Source organism: Triticum aestivum, chromosome 4B (genome assembly GCF_018294505.1).
Source record: "Triticum aestivum cultivar Chinese Spring chromosome 4B, IWGSC CS RefSeq v2.1, whole genome shotgun sequence".
Classification (NCBI taxonomy): Eukaryota; Viridiplantae; Streptophyta; class Magnoliopsida; order Poales; family Poaceae; genus Triticum; species Triticum aestivum.
In genome coordinates this window covers 82,230,404-82,256,890 of record NC_057804.1, presented here as the reverse complement: position 1 = coordinate 82,256,890, position 26,487 = coordinate 82,230,404, and positions in this window count along the sequence as shown.

The window sequence follows — 26,487 nt, the reverse complement described above, 5'->3', positions numbered from 1 at the left end:
CAAAGTAAACTGGGCGCTGCACCATTTTCTTCTGCTTCTCGTCTTGTGGTTGCACAGATCCATCCTTGTCGGGATCAGAGCTTGTCGGGGAAGCCCCCTGCTTGTCGCTGGATGTGCTTGCCGCGGCCGCTGGCTCATCATCTGCCTCCCTCTCCGCTACTAACGCAGCACTAACCACTTGATTGGTTGCCGCTAGATATAGCAGCAACTTCTCTTGTGGTTTCGGTGCGACAAGTATTGGAGTGGAGGACAGATATCTCTTCAAGTCCTGCAGCGCAGCCTCCGCTTCCGGAGTCCATTTCATTGGACCTGCCTTTTTCAAAATTTTGAAAAACGGCAGGGCGCGCTCAGCAGACTTAGAGATGAACCCGCTGAGAGCAGCCACGCAGCCGGCAAGCTTTCGTACATCCTTGACGCGCTTCGGTGCTTCGATCTGCTCAATGGCCTTGATCTTGTCGGGGTTAGCTTCAATCCCCCGCTGAGACACAAAGAACCCGAGAAGCTTGCCGGAAGGGACTCCAAACACACACTTCTCGGGGTTGAGCTTGAGATTGATCTTGCGCAAATTTGCAAAGGTCTCGTCCAAATCTTGAATCAGAGTTGCTCTGTCTTTGCTCTTGACCACTATGTCATCCATGTAAGCTTCTACATTTCTGTGCAACTGTGGCTCAAAAGCTTCGTGAACTACCCTTGCAAATGTTGAACCAGCATTCTTTAGTCCGAAGGGCATCCGTACAAAGCAGTACGTGCCACATGGAGTAATGAATGCGGTTTTCTCCTCATCTTCTTCTGCCATGAAGATCTGATGATACCCTGAATATGCATCAAGAAATGAAAGCAAATCACATCCTGCCGTGGAGTCGACAATCTGATCAATGCGCGGCAAGGGAAATGGATCCTTGGGACAAGCTTTATTAACATCAGTGAAGTCTATACAAAGCCTCCATTTCCCGTTCGCCTTGCGCACGACTACAGGATTGGCCAGCCATGTTGGATGGAGCACTCCTCTGACTAGGCCTGCTGCTTCCAACTTCTTGATCTCTTCTGCAATGAATTCTTGGCGCTCCACTGCTTGTTTTCTGACTTTCTGCTTGACGGGCCGCGCGTGAGGACAGACGGCAAGGTGGTGCTCAATTACTTTCCTGGGAACACCGGGGATGTCGGATGGTTGCCATGCAAACACATCGACGTTCGCCCGCAGGAAAGCAACGAGCGCGCTTTCCTATTTAGGATCAAGCGTGGCACTGATGGTGAAGGTACCACCAGTGCCGTCCTCCTTGGCGGCCACTTTCTTGGTCTCTGGCGGAGCTGCCTTCGCCTTCTTACACTTGCCGGTGGAGCTCGATGGTGCGTCCTCGACGGTAGCGCAGCACTCCGAAGAGGTGCGCTTGCCGGAGTGGGCATCAGAGTTCTTGCCGGACTTGGTCTTTCCTTTCCCCCGGGAGCTTCGGCGGCAAGTGTCTCGCGTTCTGCTGCGACTGCTGCTTCCCGGTAGATCTTGTCGGCGCAGATAAGGGCATCCTTCTTGTCGCCAGGGACAGAGATGACACTTATCGGGCCTGGCATCTTCAGAACATTGTAAGCGTAGTGAGAGGCTGCCATGAACTTGGCAAGTGCTGGACGGCCAAGGATTCCGTTATAAGGCAACGGAAAGTCAGCAACGTCGAACGTAACCCTCTCAGTCCTGAAATTCAATTCACTGCCAAATGTTACCGGCAACGTGATCTTCCCCTTTGGCTTGCTCCTTCCCGGATTGATTCCCTGGAAAGTACCGGTCTCTTCGAGCTCGCTATCAGGGATTTGAAGCTTCTGGAGTACCGCGGAGGAGATCAGATTCAAGCCGGCCCCGCCGTCAACTAGCATCTTTGTGACCTTGAGGTTGCGGATAGTTGGTGAAACCAACATCGGCAAGCACCCGACCGCAGTGATGCGATCAGGGTGGTCCTCAATGTCAAAGATGATAGGCGTGCTAGACCACTTCAGGGGCTTGCGCGATTCAACTGATGGTTCTGCTGCATTAACTTCTCGCGCCCACTGCTTGAGCTGGCGATGCGAAGCATGCAGAGAAGCACCACCGTCAACGCACAGAACCTCTGTTGCTTTCTGAAACTCCTGCTCGTCGGCCTCGTCATCATCCATGTCCTCTTCTTCGTCTTCATCTTCATCCTTGTCGCGGCCACGGGGAGGCCTGTCTCCTTGCCGCTGCTTGGCCTTGCCGCGGCGTCCTCCCCGGCCGGGACGCTTCTTGCCGGATCCACCAGTACCTTCTTGGGCTTTCTCCTTGTCGCGTCGCTCGTACTCAGCCTTCTGCAGCTCCACGAGCTGCTCTACTTTCTTGCGACTTTGGAGGTCATGGCCCTTGGTATGGTGAATCTTGCAGTACTGCTTGTCGGAGCCGCCCTGCTTGTCGGGAGCTGCCACAGGTTCTGTTTCCTTGGCGCTACCTCCGTTGCCGGACTGCTTGATGGCTACCACATCTTTGCCTTTCCTTCTTCTGTTGTTCCGCCGCCGGTTTTTCTTTGCCGGGGCAGCATCCTCACTGTCAGACCCCCCTGCTCCTACGTTCTCTCCAGGGAGTTTTCTTCCTTCTTCAGCACGTGCACACTTGTCGGCCAGGGCGTAGAGCTCACTGACGTCTCTTATCTTGCACATCGCCATCTCCTCCCGCATCCTGCGGTTACGCACGTTTTGATGGAACGCGCTGATGACCGCGGCGGGGTGGACATCTGGGATGTTGCGCTGCACTTGGCTGAATCTTTGTATGTACTTGCGCAGGGGCTCTCCTTCCTTCTGGGCGAGCAGATGCAAATCACTCTCCTGGCCATGAGGCTTGTGGCCGCCCGTGAAGGCGCCGACAAACTGATGGCACAAATCCGCCCATGAGGAGATGGAGTTGCCCGCAAGTGCATGAGCCAGGATCTGACATTGGGCTTGAGCACCAATGGGAAGTAGTTGGCAAGGATCTTCTCGTCGCGTCCCCCGGCAGCTTGCACCGTGATGGTGTAGATGCTGAGGAACTCCGACGGATGCAACCTGCCATCATACTTCTCCGGTACATCTGGCTTGAAGTTCTTGGTACTGGGCCACTGGACTTGCCGCAGCTCACGAGTAAACGCAGGGCAACCTACTGCGTACGGCAAGTCGCCTGGTTCCCCCGGCGCATGCATGTCAACAGCAGGTCCAGCGCGCTGGTCTGATTGACGCCGCGCTTCTCTTCGACGCTCGATGCGAGTACGAGCGTCTTCATGTTGTCGCTCTTGAAGAACTTGGCGTTGATCGCGACGAGCTCGTGGATCTGACGACGCCGTGGAGTCGGTGTCGTGGTTGATCCGGCGAGTCGGCGATCTTGGCCTTAGGGGCGGGGAGTGCATGGCGGTCGCACCTCCACCAGTTTCGTTGTCACCGGCTCGCGCCCGGCGATCCTGCCGCGGCGGCGACGCGCTCGGATGTTGCGGGGTGTCGCCGTTGGCGTAGCCGATGAGACTCTGAATGGTGGCCCTCCATTCGTCGATTTTGTCCGACGTCGGAGGGTAATCCAGGAGCAACTGAGCTCGCGCCAAAGCTTCTGCCGGAGTGGTGGGCGGGCATGGCGGATGTCGCGAGGAGTGGGATGTGCTCGGACTTATAACCACGTCAGAAGGAGCAGTGTCCCGTCCAAACGACCGTACCCCGCTCGCGCCAGCACGCTGGCGTGCGTGCTGGTCTAGAGCGTCCCGAGATGCCCCAGCTTGGACTTGGCCCATCATGTGTATGGCACTGCGAGTGCCATGACGCTCTTGGTCCTGTGCCTCATGAGATGGGCGCGGAACGATTGCGGATGTAGAGGCATGCGCCGCCTTGCCCTTGGAGTTGGCGACACCGTGAGCTTCCTCACCGATGTCCATTCTTTCGCCGGCGTCCATTCCACCACCCGTTTGTTCCAGTGGTGGTGGAAGTGACGCGGACGGAACTGCTGCCTCCGAAGCCTTCTTTTTCGGTGGCATGTCGAAGATGATGATGATGAACTGGCTCGCGTGAACACCGGACCGGGTTCACACAACCTCGACGCCCCCTACCTGGCGCGCCAAAGATGTCGTGGGAAACGAACACCTATGGGGCAAAGGGGCCCCTTTCGGTCCGGCAGGGAGTGGAGGGCGCACGAAGAGCGGATCGAGGCGGAGCACGGGAGCGATCTTTACCCAGCTTCGGAGCTCTCCGGAGAGATAATACTCCTACTGCTGCTTGTTTGTGTATAATGAATGCTTCGAATGTTCCGAACCCCCTCTACGTTGCGCATGGGCCTCCTTTTATATGCGAAAGGGGTCACCGACAGGTGGCAACGCAGAGAAGGGTACAAATGTAAAAAGCGAGGTGGTTGGTATAGTTATTTGTACAGTGCATCCTACCTAACACTGATGGCAGGGGACAAGGGCATTAAATGCCCGTCTGTGTTGCCAAACAGTGCAAAAAAGGACCGTCAGGGGCGCCACCGTTCGCCACGATGGCAAATTCGCCAGCGTCGCTGGCCACCATGCACCCCTGGCTGCACAGCCTCCCGCCACGCGCCCCTGGAAACAGCCCCAGGGTGACACGTAGGTGGATGTCATGGAGCGCGGGTACAGGATGGTTGCTTGCCGTGGCAAGGGCCTTGCCACTGTCGCTATCTTGTCGCGCCCGGGAGCTTGTCGCTCGCCGGGCTTTGCCGGGACGCGTGACGTGTCGCGGCAAGTTCCTTGAAATGCGTTGGTGAGCCTTCCCGGCAAGCTCCTCTTGCCGGGGCCTTGTCCTTTCCGGCAAGCTCCTCTTGCCGGAGCCTTGTCTTCTCAGTTAAAGCACTTTGTTCTTGAATGGCATCACTAGGGGCTACGGAGGATCTTGGCGGACACCCGGCGAGCCCCGCCGCGGGACGCTGCAACTGCCCGTGCACAAGTTCGGAATACTAAGATACCCTTACTTTAGTACACCGACAATGGTGTTCCAGGCGGTATTAATTGTGAAACAATTTCCACAATGTCTTAATTGCGTGCCAAAGCTTGTAACTCAGATACTCATCTCTATGATCATATCATAGACATTTTATCCTCTTGTCACAATGACCTTCAACTTCACTCTGAAATTACTTGAACCCTTCAATAATTTAGACTTGTGTTTCATCAAGTAAATATACAGTATCTACTTAAATCATCTGTGAAGTAAAACATAATGATATTCACTGCATGCCTCAGCACTCATTGGACTGCACACATCAAAGTGTGTTACTTCCAACAAGTTGCTATCTTGTTCCATCTTACTGAAAACGAGGCTTTTCAGTCATCTTGCCTACATGGTATGATTTGCATATCTCACGTGATTCAAAATCAAGTGAGTCCAAACGATCCATCTGCATGGAGTTTCTTCATGCGTATACACCAATAGACATGGTTCGCATGTTTCAAACTTTTCAAAAACGAGTGAGTCCAGAGATCCATCAACATGGAGCTTCTTCATGCGTTTTATACCAATATGACTTACATGGCAGTGCCACAAGTAAATGGTACTATCATTACTATCTTATATCTTTTGGCATGAAAATGTGTATCACTACGATCGAGATTCAATAAACCATTCCTTTAGGTGCAAGACCATTGAAGGTGTTATTCAAATAAATAGAGTAACCATTATTCTCCTTAAATGAATAACCGTATCGCGATAGATATAATCCAATCATGTCTATGCTCAACGCAAACACCAAATGACAATTATTCAGGTTTAATACTAATCTTGATGGTAGAGGGAGCGTGCGATGTTTGATCACATCAAACTTGGAAACACTTCCAACACATATCGTCAGCTCACCTTCAGCTAGTCTCCGTTTATTCCGTAGCTTTTATTTCGAGTTACTAACACTTAGCAACCGAACCAGTATCTAATACCCTGGTGCTACTAGGAGTACTAGTAAAGTACACATTAACATAATATATATCCAATATACTTCTATCGACCTTGCCAGCCTTCTCATCTAGCAAGTATCTAGGGTAATGCTGCTCCAGTGGCTGTTCCCCTTATTACAGAAGCACTTAGTCTCGGGTTTGGGTTCAACCTTGGGTTTCTTCACTAGAGCAGTAGCTGATTTGCCGTTTCATGAAGTATCCCTTCTTGCCCTTGCCCTTCTTTGAAACTAGTGGTTTCACCAACCATCAACAATTGATGCTCCTTCTTGATTTCTACTTTCGCGGTGTCAAACATCGCGAATACCTCAAGGATCATCATCTCTATCCCTGATATGTTATAGTTCATCATGAAGCTCTAGCAGCTTGGTGGCAATGACTTTGGAGAAACATCACTATCTCATTTGGAAGATCAAATCCCATTCGATTTAAGTGATTGTTGCACTTCAGACAATCTGAGCACAAGCTCAACGATTGAGCTTTTCCCTTAGTTTGCAGGCTAAGACAATCGTCGGAGGTCTCATACCTCTTGACGTGGGCACGAGCCTGAAATCCCAATTTCAGCCCTCGAAACATCTCATATGTTCCGTGATGTTTTGAAAACGTCTTTGGTGCCTCTACTCTAAACCATTTAACTGAACTATCACATAGTTATCAAAACGTGTATGTCTGATGTTCGCAACATCCACAAACAACGTTTGGGGTTCAGCACACTGAGCGGTGCATTAAGGACATAAGCTTTCTACTGTCCGCATAATCGCTACTGTCAACTTTCAACTATATTTTCTCTAGGAACATATCTAAATAGTGGAACTAAAGCGCGAGCTTACGAGATAATTTGCAAAGATCTTTTGACTATGTTCAGGATAATTAAGTTCATCTTATGAACTCCCACTCAGATAGACATCCCTCTAGTCATCTAAGTGATTACATGATCCGAGTCAACTAGGCCGTGTCCGATCATCACGTGAGACAGACTAGTCATCATCGGTGAACATCTTCATGTTGATCGTATCCTCTATACGACTCATGCTCGATCTTTCGGTCTCTGTGTTCCGAGGCCATGTCTGTACATGCTAGGCTCGTCAAGTTAACCCTAAGTGTTTCGCGTGTGTAAATCTGTCTTATACCCGTTGTATGTGAACGTAAGAATCCATCACACCCGTTCATCACGTGGTGCTTAGAAGCGACAAACTTTAGCAACGGTGCACAGTTAGGGGAGAACACTTCTTGAAATTGTTGTAAGGGATCATCTTATTTACTATCGTCGTTCTAAGTAAACAAGATGCATAAACATGATAAACATCACATGCAATCAAATAGTGACATGATATGGCCAATATCATTTTGCTCCTTTTGATCTCCATCTTCAGGGCTCCATGATCATCATCGTCACCGGCATGACATCATGATCTGCATCATCATGATCTCCATCATCGTGTCTTCATGAAGTTGTCTCGCCAACAATTACTTCTACTACTATGGCCACCGGTTAGCAACAAAGTAAAGTAATTACATGGCGTTGTTCAATGACACGCAGGTCATAAAATAATTAAAGACAACTCCTATGGCTCCTGCCGGTTGTCATACTCATCGACATGCAAGTCGTGATTCCTATTACAATAACACGATCAATCTCATACATCACATATATCATTCATCACATTCTTTTTGGCCATATCACATCACAAAGCATACCCTGCAAAAACAAGTTAGACGTCCTCTAATTGTTGTTTGCATGTTTTACGTGGCTGCTATGGGTTTCTAGCAAGAACGTTTCTTACCTACGCAAAAACCACAACGTGATATGCCAATTGCTATTTACCCTTCATAAGGACCCTTTTCATCGAATCCGTTCCGACTAAAGTGGGAGAGACTGGCACCCGCTAGCCACCTTATGCACCAATTGCATGTCAGTCGGTGGAACCTGTCTCACGTAAGTGTACGTGCAAGGTCTGTCCGGGCCGCTTCATCCCACAATACCGTCGAAACAAGATTGGACTAGTAACGGTAGGCATATTGAACAAAATCAACACCCACAACTACTTTGTGTTCTACTCGTGCAAATAATCTACGCAATAGACCTAGCTCATGATGCCACTGTTGGGGAACGTTGCAGAAATTCAAAATTTTCCTACATGTCACCAAGATCTATCTATGGAGAAACCAGCAACGAGGGGAAGGAGAGTGCATCTGCATACCCTTGTAGATCGCTAAGCGGAAGCGTTCATGAGAACGGGGTTGAAGGAGTCGTTCTCGTCGTGATTCAAATCACCGGCGATCCTAGTGCCGAACGGACGGCACCTCCGCGTTCAACACACATACAGCCCGATGACGTCTCCCACGCCTTGATCCAGCAAGGAGGGAGGGAGAGGTTTAGGAAGACTCCGTCCAGCAGAAGCACAACGGCGTGGTGGTGGTGGAGGAGCGTGGTAATCCTGCAGGGCTTCGCCAAGCATCTGCGGGAGAGGAGGAGGTGTCACGGGAGGGAGGGAGGCGCCAGGGCTTCTGGTGCGGCTGCCCTTCCCTCCCCTCCCTTTATATAGGGGCAAGGGAGAGGGGGGAGGCGCAGCCTTGCCCCTTCCTCCAAGGAAGGGGTGCGGCCAAAGGGGGGGAGGAGTCCATCCTCCCCAAGGCACCTTGGAGGTGCCTTCCCCTTTGAGGACTCTCCCCTTTTCTTATATCTTGGCGCATGGGCCTCTTGGGGCTGGTGCCCTTGGCCCATATAGGCCAAGGCGCACCCCCTACAGCCCATGTGGCCCCCGGGGCAGGTGGACCCCCCCCCCCGGTGGACCCCCGGACCCCTTTCGGCACTCCCGGTACAATACCGATAAAGTGCGAAACTTTTCCAGCGACCAAAACAGGACTTCCCATATATAAATCTTTACCTCCGGACCATTCCGGAACTCCTCGTGACGTCCGGGATCTCATCCGGGACACCGAACAACATTCGGTAACCACATACAAACTTCCTTTATAACCCTAGCGTCATCGAACCTTTAGTGTGTAGACCCTACGGGTTCGGGAACCATGCAGACATGACCGAGACGTTCTCCGGTCAATAACCAACAGTGGGATCTGGATACCCATGTTGGTTCCCACATGTTCCACAATGATCTCATCGGATGAAACACGATGTCAAGGACTCAATCGATCCCGTATACAATTCCCTTTGTCTAGTGGTATTGTACTTGCCCGAGATTCGATCGTCGGTATACCGATACCTTGTTCAATCTCGTTACCGGCAAGTCTCTTTACTCGTTCCGTAACACATCATCCCGTGATCAACTCCTTGATCACATTGTGCACATTATGATGATGTCCTACCGAGTGGGCCCAGAGATACCTCTCCGTTTTCACGGAGTGACAAATCCCAGTCTCGATTCGTGCCAACCCAACAGACACTTTCGGAGATACCTGTAGTGCACTTTTATAGCCACCCAGTTACGTTGTGACGTTTGGTACACCCAAAGCATTCCTACGGTATCCGGGAGTTGCACAATCTCATGGTCTAAGGAAATGATACTTGACATTTAGAAAAGCTTTAGCATATGAACTACGATCTTTGTGCTAGGCTTAGGATTGGGTCTTGTCCATCACATCATTCTCCTAATGATGTGATCCCGTTATCAACAACATCCAATGTCCATGGTTAGGAAACGGTAACCATCTATTGATCAACGAGCTAGTCAACTAGAGGCTTACTAGGGACATGGTGTTGTCTATGTATCCACACATGTATCTAAGTTTCCTATCAATACAATTATAGCATGGATAATAAACGATTATCATGAACAAGGAAACATAATAATAACTTATTTATTATTGCCTCTAGGTCATATTTCCAACACCATGCGCCTAGGGTTGGGGGGGACCCTAAAGGGAGCGCCCCCTTGGCTTGGGGGGCAAGCCCCCTCCCCTTGGCCGCCGCCCCCCCTCTAGATCTCATCTATAGGGGCCGACCCCCTTTCCCCTTCACCGGGTGCATAGAGGGGAGGAGGGAGGGAAGCCGTACCACATCCAATGTGCAACCCTCCCCCTCTCCAACACCTCTCCTCCTCCATTTGAGCTTGGCGAAGCCCTGCCAGAGAACCGCTGCTCCACCACCACCACGCCGTCGTGCTGCTGCTGGAGCTGTCTTCCTCAACCTCTCCCTCCTCCTTGCTGGATCAAGGTGCGGGAGACGTCACCGGGATGCACGTGTGTTGAATGCGGAGGTGCCATTGTTCGTTGCTTAGATCGGAATCCACCGCGATCTGAATCGCTACGAGTACAACTCGTTCATCCGCGTTCTTGTAATGCTTCTGTGTCGCAATCTTCAAGGGTATGATGATGCACTTCCCTCTCTCTAGTTGCTAGTTTCTCCATAGATTGATCTTGGTGATGCGTAGAAAATTTTGATTTCTGCAACAATCCCCAAGAGTGGCATCATGAGCTAGGTCTATGCGTAGTTTCTATGCACGAGTAGAACACAAGTTGTTGTGGGTGTCGATTTTGTCAATTTACTTGTCATTACTAGTCTTATCTTGATTCGGCGGCATCGTGGGATGAAGCGGCCTGGACCGACCTTACACGTACACTTACGTGAGACAGGTTCCACCGACTGACATGCACTAGTTGCATAAGGTGGCTAGCGGGTGTCTGTCTCTCCCACTTTAGTCGGATCGGATTAGATGAAAAGGGTCCTTATGAAGGGTAAATAGCAATTGGCATATCACATTGTGGTTTTGGCGTAGGTAAGAAACGTTCTTGCTAGAAACCTATAGCAGCCACGTAAAAACTTACAACAACAATTAGAGGACGTCTAACTTGTTCTTGCAACATATGCCGTGTGATGTGATATGGCCAAAAGGTTGTGATGAATGATATATATGTGATGTATGAGATTGATCATGTTCTTGTAATAGGAATCACGACTTGCATGTCGATGAGTATGACAACCGGCAGGATCCATAAGAGTTGTCTTAATTTATTGTATGACTTGCGTGTCATTGAATAACGCCATGTAATTACTTTACTTTATTGCTAAACCATTAGCCATGAAGTAGAGGTAATAGTTGACGAGACAACTTCATGAAGACACGATGATGGAGATCATGATGATGGAGATCATGGTGGCATGTCGGTGACGATGATGATCATGGGGCCCGAAGATGCAGATCAAAAGGAGCAAAATGGTATTGGCCATATCATGTCACTATTTGATTGCATGTGATGTTTATCATGTTTTACATCTTATTTGCTTAGAACGACGGTAGCGTAAATAAGATGATCCCTCATAAAATTTCAAGAAAGTGTTCCCCCTAACTGTGCACCGTTGTGATAGTTCATTGTTTCGAAGCACCACGTGATGATCGGGTGTGATAGATCCTAGCGTTCTCATACAATGGGTGTAAGCCAGATTTACACATGCAAAACACTTAGGTTGACTTGACGAGCCTAGCATGTACATACATGGCCTCGGAACACAAGGGACCGAAAGGTTGAACATGAGTCGTATAGTAGATACGATCAACATGAAGATGTTCACCGCTGATGACTAGTCTGTCTCACGTGATGATTGGACACGGCCTAGTTGACTCGGATCATGTATCACTTAGATGACTAGAGGGATGTCTATCTGAGTGGGAATTCATTAAATAATTTGATTAGATGAACTTAATTATCATGAACTTAGTCTAAAATCTTTGCAATATGTCTTGTAGATCAAATGGCCCATGCTAATGTTGCCGTCAACTTCAACGCATTCCTAGAGAAAACCAAGCTGAAAGACGATGGTAGCAACTATACGGACTGGGTCCGGAACTTGAGGATCATCCTCATAGCTGCCAAGAAAGCATATGTCCTAGATGCACCACTAGGTGAAGCACCTGTTTTCCCAGGAACTCAAGATGTTATAAACGCGTGGCAGTCGCGTAGTGATGATTACTCCCTGGTTCAGTGAGGCATGCTTTACACCTTAGAACCGGAGCTTCAAAAGCGTTTTGAGCAGCACAGAGCATATGAGATGTTCCAAGAGCTGAAAATGGTTTTCAAAGCTCATGCCCGGGTCGAGAGATATGAAGTCTCCGACAAGTTCTACAGTTGTAAGATGGAGGAGAATGGTTTTGTCAGCGAGCACATACTCAAAATGTCCGGGTTGCACAACTGCTTGTCTCAGCTGGGAGTTAATCTCTCGGATGACGCGGTCATCAAGAGAATCCTCCAGTCGCTTCCACCTAGCTACAAGAGCTTTGTGATGAATTTCAATATGAGGGGATGGTGAAAACCATTCCTGAGGTATATTCAATGCTGAAATAAGCGGAGGTGGAGATCAAAACGGAACATTAAATGTTGATGGTCAATAAAACCACTAGTTTCAAGAAAGGCAAGGGTAAGAAGAACTTCAAGAAGGACGTTAAGGGGGTTGCCGCGCCCGGTAAGCCAGTTGCCGGGAAGAAGCCAAAGCATGGACCCAAACCTGAGACTGAGTGCTTTTATTGCAAGGGAAACAATCACTGGAAGCGGAACTGCCCCAAGTACTTAGCGGACAAGAAGGTCGGCAACACCAAAGGTATATGTGATATACATGTTATTGCGGTGTACCTTACTAGTACTCGTAGTAGCTCCTGGGTATTTGATACCGGTGCGGTTGCTCATATTTGTAACTCAAAATAGGAGCTACAGAATAAGTGGAGACTGGCGAAGGACGAGGTGACGATGCGCGTCGGGAATGGTTCCAAGGTCGATGTGATCACCGTCGGCACGCTACCTCTACATTTACCTACGGGATTAGTTTTAAACCTTAATAATTGTTATTTAGTGCCAACTTTGAGCATGAACATTGTATCTGGATCTCGTTTAATGCGAGATGGCTACTCATTTAAATCCGAGAATAATGGTTGTTATATTTATATGAGAGATATGTTTTATGGCCATGCCCCGCCGGTCAATGGTTTATTCTTAATGAATCTCGAACGTGATGTCACACATATTCATAGTGTCAATACCAAAAGATGTAAGGTTGATAATGATAGTCCCACATATTTGTGGTACTGCCGCCTTGGTCACATTGGTGTCAAACGCATGAAGAAGCTCCATGCAGATGGACTTTTGGTGTCTCTTGATTACGAATCATTTGACATGTGCGAACCATGACTCATGGGGAAAATGAACAAGACTCCGTTCTCCGGAACAATGGAACGAGCAACCAACTTATTGGAAATCATACATACTGATGTGTGCGTTCCAATGAGCGTTGAGGCTCGCGATGGCTATCATTATGTTCTCAATCTCACTGATGACTTAAGTAGATATGGGTATGTCTACTTAATGAAACACAAGTATGAGACCTTTGAAAAGTTCAAGGAATTTCAGAGTGAGGTAGAGAATCAACGTGACAGAAAAATAAAGTTCTTACGATCAAATCATGGGGGAGAATATTTGAGTCACGAGTTTGGTACACACTTAAGGAAATGTGGAATTGTTTCACAACTCATGCCGCCTAGAACACCTCAGCGTAACGGTGTGTCCGAACATCGTAATCGCACTCTATTGGATATGGTGCAATCTATGATGTCTCTTATTGATTTACCGCTATCATTTTGGGGATACACTTTAGAGACAGCTACATTCACTTTAAATAGGGCACCGTCTAAAGCCGTTGAGACAACACCGTATGAATTATGGTTTGGGAAGAAACCTAAGATGTCGTTTCTAAAAGTTTGGGGATGCGATGCTTATGTCAAGAAACTTCAACCTGAAAAGCTCGAACCAAGTCAGAAAAATGCGTCTTTGTAGGATACCTTAAGGAAACCATTGGGTATACCTTCTACCTCAGATCTTAAGGCAAGATCTTTGTTGCCAAAAACGGGTCCTTTCTGGAGAAAGAGTTTCTCTCGAAAGAAGTAAATGGGTGGAAAGTAGAACTTGATGAGTACTTCCTCTTGAACCGGAAAGTAGCGCAGCTCAGGAAGATGTTTCTGTGGTGCCTGCACCGACTAGAGAGGAAGTTAATGATGATGATCAAGGTACTTCGGATCAAGTTGCTACTGAACTTCGTAGGTAAACAAGGACACGTTCCACACCAGAATGGTATGGTAACCCTGTCCTGGAAATCATGTTGTTAGACAAGGCGAACCTTCGAACTATGAAGAAGCGATGGCGGGCCCAGATTCCAATAAATGGCTTGAAGCCATACAATCCAAGATAGGATCCATGTATGATCGGCGAGCGATAGAAAATAAATGGATATCTAAGAAGAAGACGGGCGCGGATGGTAATGTTAACATCTATAAGGCTCGGCTTGTCACTAAGGGTTATCGACAAGTTCAAGGGGTTGACTACGATGAGACCTTCTCACCCATAGCGAAGCTAAAGTCCATCCGAATCATGTTAGCAATTGCCGCATTCTATGATTATGAGATATGGAAAATGGACGTCAAAACGGCATTCCTTAACGGCTTCCTTAAGGAAGAATTGTATATGATGCAGCCAGAAGGTTTGGTCGATCCTGAGAATGCTAACAAGGTATGCAAGCTCCAGCGCTCCATCTATGGGCTGGTGGAAGCATCTCGAAGTTGGAACATTCACTTTGATAAAATGATCAAAGCGTTTGGGTTTATGCAGACTTATGGAGAAGCCTGCGCTTACAAGAAAGTGAGTGGGAGCTCTGTAGCATTTCTCATATTATATGTGGATGACATACTATTGATGGGAAATGATATAGAACTTTTGGAAAGCATAAAAGCCTACTTGAATAAGTGTTTTTCAATGAAGGACCTTGGAGAAGCTGCTTACATATTAGGCATCAAGATCTATAGAGATAGATCGAGACGCCTCATAGGTGTTTCACAAAGCACATACCTTGATAAGATATTGAAGAAGTTCAATATGGATCAGTCCAAGAAGGGGTTCTTGCCTGTGTTACAAGGTGTGAAATTGAGCTCGGCTCAAAGCCCGACCATGGCAGAAGATAGAGAAAAGATGAGTGTCATCCCCTATGCCTCAGGCATAGGGTCTATTATGTATGCCATGCTATGTACCAGACCTGATGTAAAACTTGCCGTAAGTTTGGTAGGGAGGTACCAAAGTAATCCCGGCATGGAGCACTGGACAGCGGTCAAGAATATCCTGAAGTACCTGAAAAGGACTAAGGATATGTTTATCGTTTATGGCGGTGACGAGAGCTCGTCGTAAAGGGTTACGTTGATGCTAGCTTCGACACAGATCTGGATGACTCCAAGTCACAAACGAGATACGTGTATATTTTGAATGGTGGGGCAGTAAGCTGGTGCAGTTGCAAGCAAAGCATCGTGGCGGGATCTACATGTGAAGCGGAGTACATGGCAGCCTCGGAGGCAGCACATGAAGCAATCTGGATGAAGGAGTTCATTACTGACCTAGGAGTTATTCCCAATGTGTTGGGCCCGATGAATCTCTTCTGTGACAACACTGGAGCTATTGCCCTTGCCAAGGAGCCCAGGTTTCACAAGAAGACCAGGCACATCAAGCGTCGCTTCAACTCCATTCCTGAAAATGTTGAATATGGAGACATAGATATTTGTAAAGTGCATACGGATCTGAATGTCGCAGATCCGTTGACTAAACCTCTTCCACGAGCAAAACATGATCAACACCAGAACTCTATGGGTGTTCGATTCATCACAATATAACTAGATTATTGACTCTAGTGCAAGTGGTAGCCTGTTGGAAATATGCCCTAGAGGCAATAATAAAATGGTTATTGTTATATTTCCTTGTTCATGATAATTGTCTATTGTTCACGCTATGATTGTATTGACCGGAAACCGTAATACATGTGTGAATACATAGACCACAACATGTCCCTAGTGAGCCTCTAGTTGACTTGCTCGTTGATCAACGGATGGTCATGGTTTCCTGACTATGGACATTGGATGTCATTGATAACGGGATCACATCATTAGGAGAATGATGTGATGGACAAGACCCAATCCTAAGCATAGCACAAGATCGTGTAGTTCGTTTGCTAAAGCTTTTCTAATGTCAAGTATAATTTCCTTAGACCATGAGATTGTGCAACTCCCGGATACCGTAGGAATGCTTTGGGTGTCCCAAACGTCACAACGTAACTGGGTGGCTATAAAGGTGCACTACAGGTATCTCCGAAAGTGTCTGTTGGGTTGGCACGAATCAAGACCGGTATTTGTCACTCCGTATGATAGAGAGGTATCTCTGGGCCCACTCGGTGATGCATCATCATAATGATCTCAATGTGACTAAGTAGTTGGTCATGGGATCATGCATTACGGAACGAGTAAAGTGACTTGCCGGGGACGAGATTGAACAAGGTATTGGGATACCAACGACCGAATCTCGGGCAAGTAACGTACCGATTAACAAAGGGAATTGTATACAGGATTGCTTGAATCCTCGACATCATGGTTCATCCGATGAGATCATCGTGGAACATGTGGGAGCCAACATGCGTATCCAGATCCCGCTGTTGGTTATTGGCCGGAGAGCTGTCTCGGTCATGTCTGCATGATTCCCGAACCCGTAGGGTCTACACACTTAAGCTTCAGTGACGCTAGGGTTATAGGGAAGTTTTGTACGTTGTTACTGAATTTTGTTCGGAGTCCCAGATGAGATCCCGTACGTCATGAGGAGTTCCGGAATAGTCCGGAGGTGAAGATTTATATATGGGAAGTCATCATACGGTTACCGGAAGTATTTAGGGGTTTACCGGTATTGTACCGGGACCACCAAAGGGGTTCCGGGGGTCCACCGGGAGGGTCCACCTGCCCCGGAGGCCCCTTAGGGGCTGTATGTGGAAGGGAACCAGCCCCAAGTGGGCTGGGCGCCATCTCCCCTAGTACCCATGCGCCTAGGGTTGGGGGGCCTAGAGGGGGCGCCCCCCTTGGCTTGGGGGGCAAGCCCCCTCCCCTTGGCCGCCGCCCCCCTCTAGATCTCATCTAGAGGGGCCGGCTCCCTTTCCCCTTCACCCTATAAATAGAGAGGAGGAGGGAGGGTAGCCGTACCACATCCAAGGCGCAGCCCTCCCCCTCTCCAACACCTCTCCTCCTCCGTTTGAGCTTGGCGAAGCCCTGCCGGAGAACCGCTGCTCCACCACCACCACACCGTCGTGCGGCTGCTGGAGCTGTCTTCCTGAACCTCTCCCTCCTCCTTGCTGGATCAAGGCATGTGATACGTCACCGGGCTGCACATGTGTTGAACGCGGAGGTGCCGTTGTTCGGCACTTAGAACGGAATCCACTGCGATCAGAATCGCTACGAGTACGACTCCTTCATCCGCGTTCTTGTAACGCTTTCGTGTCGCGATCTTCAAGGGTATGAAGATGCACTCCCCTCTCTCTCGTTGCTAGTTTCTCCATAGATTGATCTTGGTGATGCGTAGAAAATTTTAATTTCTGCAACGATCCCCAACAACTTCCCCCTCCCGCCCCTCCCGCTGCCGCCCAGCAGCCGGGCGGCGGACGCCACGGCAACTGCCGCGGGGGTGGCCGCAAGCAACAACAGTCGGGGGGGAGGGGGGCTCGTCAGCAGCAGCAGTAGCTGACTCCTCCATGGACGTATGGCACCAACCCGTGGACCGGCTTCGTCCACGCGTACTCGATGCCGGTCCCTCGGGCTCCTGCTCTGGGTATCCTTGGGCCTGACCCGGCAGGCCACCAGGCTCTCTTCGCCGCGCAGAACGCCGCTCCTTACAGCGGCTATGGTGCCCGCCCCCTGCCTGCGCTTGCCTACGGGTCCGTGTCGGCCTACGGCGCTGCCGCCGCGTCGGCCTATGGGGCCGCGCCCGCGTACGGTGCCGCCGCCGCGTCAGCCTTCGGTGCAGCTCCCGCGCCGGCCTACGGAGTGTTTTACCCTCCTCAGGTGCCGCCGCCGTGGGACCCGGACCTGCTCGCTGCTCTGCACTCCGCCCCGTTACCGAGCTCCTATGGTGGCGGTGGTGACTGGTACATGTACTCGGGTGCCACCGCTAACATGACTGCTCATCCCGGTAACGTCACGTCTGCCACTCCCATTCATACTCCCACCCATATCACCGTTGGTAACGGTTCCTCCCTACCCATTACACATGTCGGTCATATGTCTTTTCCCTCTACTTCTACTCCTGTCAATATGTCTAATGTTCTTGTGTCTCCTGACTTAGTCACTAATCTCGTTTCTGCTCGTCGCCTTGCTCGTGAGAATCCTATAACTGTTGAATTTGATGATATCAGTTTTTCTGTGAAGGACGCCCGTACACGGATGGTACTCCACCGATGTGATAGCCCGGACGAGCTTTACCCAGTGCATCCCTCCGGCGCCACCACCACCCTTTGTCCCGTCACCTTCGCCGCCAGTGTCGACCTTTGGCATGTCCATCTCGGTCATCCCAACTCCACCGTTATGCGTTAGATTCTTCAGAGTTTTTCTTTCTCATGTAATAAGGTCGGCGATCACACTTGTGAGGCTTGCCGTCTTGGCAAGCATGTTCGTCTTCCCTTTAGCGAGTCTACAAACATTTCCACCTTTCTGTTTCAGTTATTGCATAATTTGGACGTCCCCGGTTGCTAGCAACACGGGCATTTATACTATTTGGTGATATTGGATGATTTTTCTCATTATGTGTGGACATTCCCTCTCTGTCGCAAGTCCGACGCTCTTACCACACTCACAGCCTTTTATTCATATGTCACCACATAGTTCGGTCGTCCTATTCTCGCCTTGCAAACTGACAACGGCAAGGAATTAGACAACGTCGCCGTCCGCAATTTACTTGCGTCCCATGGCTCCATCTTTCGCCTCACCTGCCCCTACACTTCCCAACAGAATGGTCACACCGAGCGCGTCCTTCGCACTCTTAATGACTGTGTCCGTACGTTGCTCTTCCACACCCGCGCGTCCGACGATGTTGAGTATTATGTTTAGTTAGGAAATACGAGATAGACTAGGATATGTTCCGACTTGTCTTGTACTCCAAGTTGACCATGTACTCATATATATATGCCCACGAGGCTCAAGCAATACAACAACAGTTCCACCAAATCCCTCTCTCCCTTCTAACATGGTATCAGCCTTACTTTGATCCTAAACCATAGCCGCCGCCACTTACGCACCCGCGCGCCGCCCTCGGGGCGGTCGACCTTCATGACCACCGCCGGGGCCGCGCTGGCCGTACCTAGGGTTCGTCCGTCAGTCATGTTGATCGGCTGCCCTAGAGAGTCTTTTTCCCGGTCCTTCGATTTGACCGGCCTCTATTTTTTGGTTTTCTGATCTAAGATCAGTTTGCGTTGGCTGCCGCCACCGTCGACCTGGTCGTTCCTCTACTTCGGTAACGGATCAAGATCAATTGCTGCACGGCACCCGGGCTTGGACGCGCGCAACGGCATCATGCGTGCTGATGCGGCGGCTCCTCGCACCGTCGCGCGTGGCTACCACGTGGTGTGGTCGCTCGCTCGAGCCTGGCACAGGGCCACACCCATCCATACTGTTGGTGTATCACGTGTGCAAGTCTTGCTACTTGTGCATGTGTGGGTGTGCTCGGGTGTTGATACGTCCCCAACGTATCTATAATTTTTGATTGCTCCATGCTACTTTATCTACTATTTTGGACTATATTGGGCTTTATTTTCCACTTTTATATTACTTTTGGGACTAACCTATTAACCGGAGGCCCAGCCTAGAATTGTTGTTTTTTGCCTATTTCAGTATTTTGAAGAAACAGAATATCAAACGGAGTCCAAACGGAATGAAACCTTCGGGAACGTGATTTTCTCATCGAACGTGATCCAGGAGACTTGGACCCTACTCCAAGAAGTGCCAGAGGCGGTCACGAGGGTGGAGGGCGCGCCCCCCTGGGCGCGCCCTCCTGCCTCGTGGGCCCCCTATTGCTCCACCGACGTACTCCTTCCTCCTATATATACCTACGTACCTCCGTCAGATCAGAGATGGAGCCAAAAACCGAATTCCACCGCGGCAACTTTCTGTATCCGCGAGATCCCATCTTGGGGCCTGTTCCGGAGCTCCGCCAGAGAGGGCATCTACCACGGAGGGCTTCTACATCAACACCATAGCCTCTCCGATGAAGTGTGAGTAGTTTAATTCAGACCTTCGGGTCCATAGCTAGTAGATAGATGGCTTCTTCTCTCTTTTTGGATCTCAATACAATGTTCTCCCCCTCTCTTGTGGAGATCTATTCGATGTAATCTTCTTTTTGCAGTGTGTTTGTTGAGACCGATAAATTGTGGGTTTATGATCCAGCTTATCTATGAATAATATTTGATTCTTCTCTGAATTCTTTTATGTATGATTGAGTTATCTTTGCAAGTCTCTTTGAATTATCCGTTTGGTTTGGCCAACTAGATTGGTAGTTCTTGCAATGGGAGAAGTGTTTAGCTTTGGGTTCAATCTTGTGGTGTCCTTACCTAGTGACAGAAAGGGTTGCAAGGCACGTATTGTATTTTTGCCATCGAGGATAACAAGATGGGGTTTTTATCATATTGCCTGAATTTATCCCTCTACATCATGTCATCTTGCTTAAGGTGTTACTCTACTTTTAACTTAATACTCTAGATGCATGCTGGATCGCGGTTGATGAGTGGAGTAATAGTAGTAGATGCACAATCGTTTCGATCTACTTGTTTTGGACGTGATGCCTCTATAATCATACCTAGATAATCTCATAATTATTCGCTTTTCTATCAATTGCTCAACAGTAATTTGTTCACCCACCGTAGAATACTTATGCTGTTGAGAGAAGCCACTAGTGAAACCTATGGCCCCCGGGTCTATACTCATCATATCAATCTCCATTACTTTATTTACTTGCTTTGTTTTTTACTTTGCATCTCTATATCAAAAATACCAAAAATATTATTTATCATCTCTATCAGATCTCACCCTCGTAAGTGACCTGAAGGGATTGACAACCCCTAATCGCATTGGTTGCGAGTAGCTATCGTTTTGTGTAGGTACGAGGGACTCATGCGTGATCTCCTACTGGATTGATACCTTGGTTCTCAAAAACTGAGGGAAATACTTACTCTACTTTACTGCATCATCCTCTCCTCTTCGGGGAAATCCAACGCAGTGCTCAAGAGGTAGCAAGATGAATTTCTGGCGCCGTTGCCGGGGAGTTTCCACAAAAGTCAAGCATACCAAGTACCCATCACAATCCCTATCTCTCGCATTACATTATTTGCCTCTCGTTTTCCTCTCCCCCACTTCACCCTTGCCGTTTTATTCGCCCTTTCTTTCCCAATCTCCTTCTCTCTTTCTCTTTTGCTTTTTCTCTCGTTTGCCTCTTTGCTTGCTCGTGTGTTAGTCTGCTTTCTTGTGACAATGGCTCCCCCTAAATTTGGTGATCTTCACCTTAAAAGGCTAGAAGAAATCGAAAGTAATGTCAGAAAGTTTATGGTTTTGCAATTTGAGCATAATAATTTCTTTAGAAACGAGCTTAAGGAACAAAAAGGTTTTATGAGTTTTATGAATAAAGAACTCGATGACATGTCTAAAGAATTCAATGGTATAAGAGCTCAAATTGCTCGTCTTGAAAAAATGACCGCTGAAATTTCGGATATGCAAGCTACCTTAGTTAATAAGATGGCCGCTAAACTGAATTCCTATGAAAATCAAGATGAAGATCTAAAGATTATTGATGCGTCCCCCATTAAATATTTGTTTTGCAATATAAATCTTGATGAAACATAATATAATCTTCCTTTACCTAGAAGGCGTTCTAAGAATTCGGAGTTTCTAGATCTTGATGATGAAATTGATGAAAGTGGGATTGAAAGAAATAAAAATCTTGATGTTGCTAAACCCACTATTTTGGATCTCAAGGAATTTAATTATGAAAATTGCTCTTTGATTGGTTGTATTTCCTTGTTGCAATCCATGCTAGATTCTCCTCATGCTTATAGTCAAAATAAGGCCTTTACCGAACACATTGTTGATGCCTTGATGCAATCTTATGAAGAAAAACTTGAGTTGAAAGTTTCTATCCCTAGAAAACTCTATGATCAGTGGGAACCTACTATCAAAATTAAAATTAAATATTATGAGTTTCATGCCTTGTGTGATTTGGGTGCTAGTGTCTCCACTATTCCCAAAACATTGTGTGATTTACTAGATTTCCGTGACTTTGAAGATTGCTCTCTAAACTTGCATCTTGCGGATTCCACTATTAAAAGGCCTATGGGAATAATTAATGATGTTCTTATTGTTGCAAATAGGAATTATGTGCCCGTAGATTTTATCGTTCTTCATATAGATTGCAATCCTTCATGTCCTATTATTCTTGGTAGACCTTTCCTTAGAACGATTGGTGCAATAATTGATATGAAGGAAGGGAATATTAGATTCCAATTTCCCTTGAAAAAGGGTATGGAACACTTCCCTAGAAAGAAAATAAAATTACCATATGAATCTATCATGAGAGCCACTTATGGATTGCCTACAAAAGATGGCAAAACCTAGATCTATCTTCGCTTTTATGCCTAGCTAGGGGCGTTAAACGATAGCGCTTGTTGGGAGGCAACCCAATTTTATTTTGTGTTTTTGTTTTTGATTCTGTTTAGGAATAAATAATCCATCTACTTTCTGTTTAGATGTGGTTTTATGTTTTAATTAGTGTTTGTGCCAAGTAGAACCTATAGGATAAGCTATGATGACAGTTGATTTGATTCTGCTGAAAAACAGAAACTTTGCACTCACGAGAAAAAATTCAATAAATCACAGAAACGTGATTTTGCATTGATTCTTTTTGCTGATGATCAATAAACAAAGTTTCCAGTACGTCCTATTTTGGTAGAATTTGTAGAGTTCAGAAGTTTGTGTTAGTTACAGATTGCTACAGACTGTTCTGTTTTTGACAGATTCTGTTTTTCGTGTGTTGTTTGCTTATTTCAATGCATCTATGGCTAATAAATTAGTTTATAAACCATAAGGAAGTTGGAATACTGTAGGTTTAACACCAATATAAATAAAGAATGAGTTTATTACAGTACCTTAAAGTAGTATTTTGTTTTATTTCACTAACGGAGCTCACGAGATTTCTATTGAGTTTTGTGTTGTGAAGTTTTCAAGTTTTGGGTGAATTCTTTTGATGGATTATGGAACAAAGAGTGGCAAGAGCCTAAGCTTGGGGATTCCCATGGCACTTCCAAGATAATCCAAGGAAACCAAAAAGTCAAAGCTTGGGGATGCCCCGGAAGGCATCCCCTCTTTCGTCTACTTCCATCGGAATTTACTTGGAGCTATATTTTTATTCACCACATGTCATGTGTTTTGCTTGGAGCGTCTTGTATTATTTGCATATTTGCTTGTTAGTTTACCAAAATCATCCTTGATGTACACACCTTTTGAGAGATCCATACATGATTTAGAATTTGCTAGAATACTCTATGTGCTTCACTTATATCTTTTGAGCTTGATAGTTTTGCTCATAGTGCTTCACTTATATCTTTTGAGCGTAATAATTTTTGCTCTAGTGCTTCACTTAGATCTTTTAGAGCATGGTGATGGATTTGTTTTAAAGAAACTATTGATCTCTCATGCTTCACTTAGATTATTTTGAGAGTCGTTAATAGCATGGTAATTTGCTTCATGTTAATATACTTGGTATTCAAGATATGTGAAACTTTCTTTTTAGTGAATTGAATACTAAGATAAGTTTGATGCTTGATAATTGTTTTGAGATATGGAGGTGATAATATCAAAGTCGTGCTAGTTGGGTGATTATGAATTTAAGAAATGCTTGTGTTGAAGTTTGCATGTCCCGTAGCATGCACGTATGGTTAACGTTGTGTAACAAATTTGAAACATGAAGTGTACCTCGCTTGTGCATCCTTATGAGTGGCGGTCGGAGACGAGCGATGGTCTTTTCCTACCAATCTATCCCCCTAGGAGCATGCGCGTAGTACTTGATTTTTGATGACTTCTAAATCTTTGCAATAAGTATATGAGTTTTTTTGACTAATGTTGAGTCCATGGATTATACACACTCTCACCTTTCCGCCTTTGCTAGCCTCTTCGGTACCATGCATTGCCCTTTCTCACCTTGAGAGTTGGCGCAAAATTCGCCGGTACATCCAAACCCTGTGATACGATACGCTCTATCACACATAAACCTCTTTATATCTCCTCAAAACAGCCACCATACCTACCTATTTATGGCATTTCCATAGCCATTCCGAGATATATTGCCATGCAACTTCCATCATCATCATCATGACATACATTACTTTTGTCATATTGCCATTGCATGGTCATGTAGTTGACATCGTATTTGTGGCAAGGCCACCATGCATTATTTTCCATACATGTCACTCTTGATTCATTGCACCATCCCGGTACACCGCCGAAGGCATTCATATAGAGTCATATCTTGTTCTAAGTTTCGAGTTGTAATCCTTATGTTGTAATCAATAGAAGTGTGATGATCATCATTATTAGAGCATTGCCCAAAAGAAAAAAAGAAAAAAAAGAAAAAAAAGAAAAAAAAAGAAGAAAGGCCAAAAAAAAGGAAAGCCCCCCCCCCAAAAAGGGCAATGCTACTATCTCTTTTTCCACACTTGTGCTTCAAAGTAGCACCTTGTTCTTCATGTAGTGAGTCTCATATATTGTGCTTCAAAGTAGCACCTTGTTTCTCATGTAGTGAGTCTCATAAGTTGTTTTTTATACTAGTGGGAATCTTTCGTTATAGAACTTGGCTTGTATATTCCTACGATGGGCTTCCTCAAATGCCCTAGGTCTTCATGAGCAAGCGAGTTGGATTCACACCCACTAGTTTTCTTTTGTTGAGCATTCATAGCTCTAGTGCATCCGTTGCATGGCAATCCCTACTCCTCATGTTGACATCAATTGATGGCATCTCCATAGCCCGTTGGTTATCCTCGTCAATGTGAGACTTTCTCTTTTTTGTCTTCTCCACACAATCCCCATCATCATATTCTATTCCACCCATAGTGCTATATCCATGGCTCACACTCATGTATTGCGTGAAGGTTGAAAAAGTTTGAGATTATTTAAGTATGACACAATTGCTTGGCTTGTCATCGGGGGTATAGAAGTTGGGAACATCTTTGCCGAATATGAAGCATAGCCTAACTATATGATTTTGTAGGGATGAACTTTCTTTTGCCATGCTATTTTGAGAAGACATGATTACTTTGATTAGTATGCTTGAAGTATTATTATTTTTGTGTCAATATGAACTTTTGTCTTGAATCTTTCGGATCTGAATATTCATATCACAATCAAGAAGATTTACATTGAAATTATGCCAAAGTATCACTCCGCATCAAAAATTCTTGTTTATCATTTACCTACTCGAGGACGAGCAGGAATTAAGCTTGGGGATGCTTGATACGTCTCCAACGTATCTATAATTTTTGATTGCTCCATGCTACTTCCTCTACTGTTTTGGACTATATTGGGCTTTATTTTCCACTTCTATATTACTTTTGGGACTAACCTATTAACCGGAGGCCCAGCCCAGAATTGATGTTTTTTTGCCTATTTCAGTATTTCGAAGAAACAGAATATCAAACGGAGTCCAAACGGAATGAAACCTTCGGGAACGCGATTTTCTCACCGAACGTGATCCAGGAGACTTGGACCCTACTCCAAGATGTGCTAGAGGCGGTCACGAGGGTGGAGGGCGCGCCCCCCTGGGCGCGCCCCCCTGCCTCGTGGGCCCCCTGTTGCTCCACCGACGTACTCCTTCCTCCTATATATACCTACGTACCTCCGTCAGATCAGAGACGGAGCCAAAAACCTAATTCCACCGCCGCAACTTTCTGTATCCGCGAGATCCCATCTTGGGGCCTATTCCGGAGCTCCACCGGAGAGGGCATCTACCACGGAGGGCTTCTACATCAACACCATAGCCTCTCCGATCAAGCGTGAGTAGTTTACTTCAGACCTTCGGGTCCATAGCTAGTAGCTAGATGGCTTCTTCTCTCTTTTTGGATCTCAATACAATGTTCTCCCCCTCTCTTGTGGAGATCTATTCGATGTAATCTTCTTTTTGTGGTGTGTTTGTTGAGACCGATGAATTGTGGGTTTATGATCCAGCTTATCTATGAATAATATTTGAGTCTTCTCTGAATTATTTTATGTATGACTGAGTTATCTTTGTAAGTCTCTTCGAATTATCCGTTTGGTTTAGCCAACTAGATTGGTAGTTCTTGCAATGGGAGAAGTGTTTAGCTTTGGGTTCAATCTTGCGGTGTCCTTACCTAGTGACAGAAAGGGTTGCAAGGCACATATTGTATTGTTGCCATCGAGGATAACAAGATGGGGTTTTTATCATATTGCATGAATTTATGCCTCTACATCATGTCATCTTGTTTAAGGCGTTACTCTGTTTTTAACTTAATACTCTAGATGCATGCTGGATAGCGGTCGATGAGTGGAGTAATAGTAGTAGATGCAGAATCGTTTCGATCTACTTGTTTTGGACGTGATGCCTATATACATGATCATACCTAGATAATCTCATAATTATTCGCTATTCTATCAATTTCTCAACAGTAATTTGTTCAACCACCGTAGAATACTTATGCTCTTGAGAGAAGCCACTAGTGAAACCTATGGCCCCCGGGTCTATT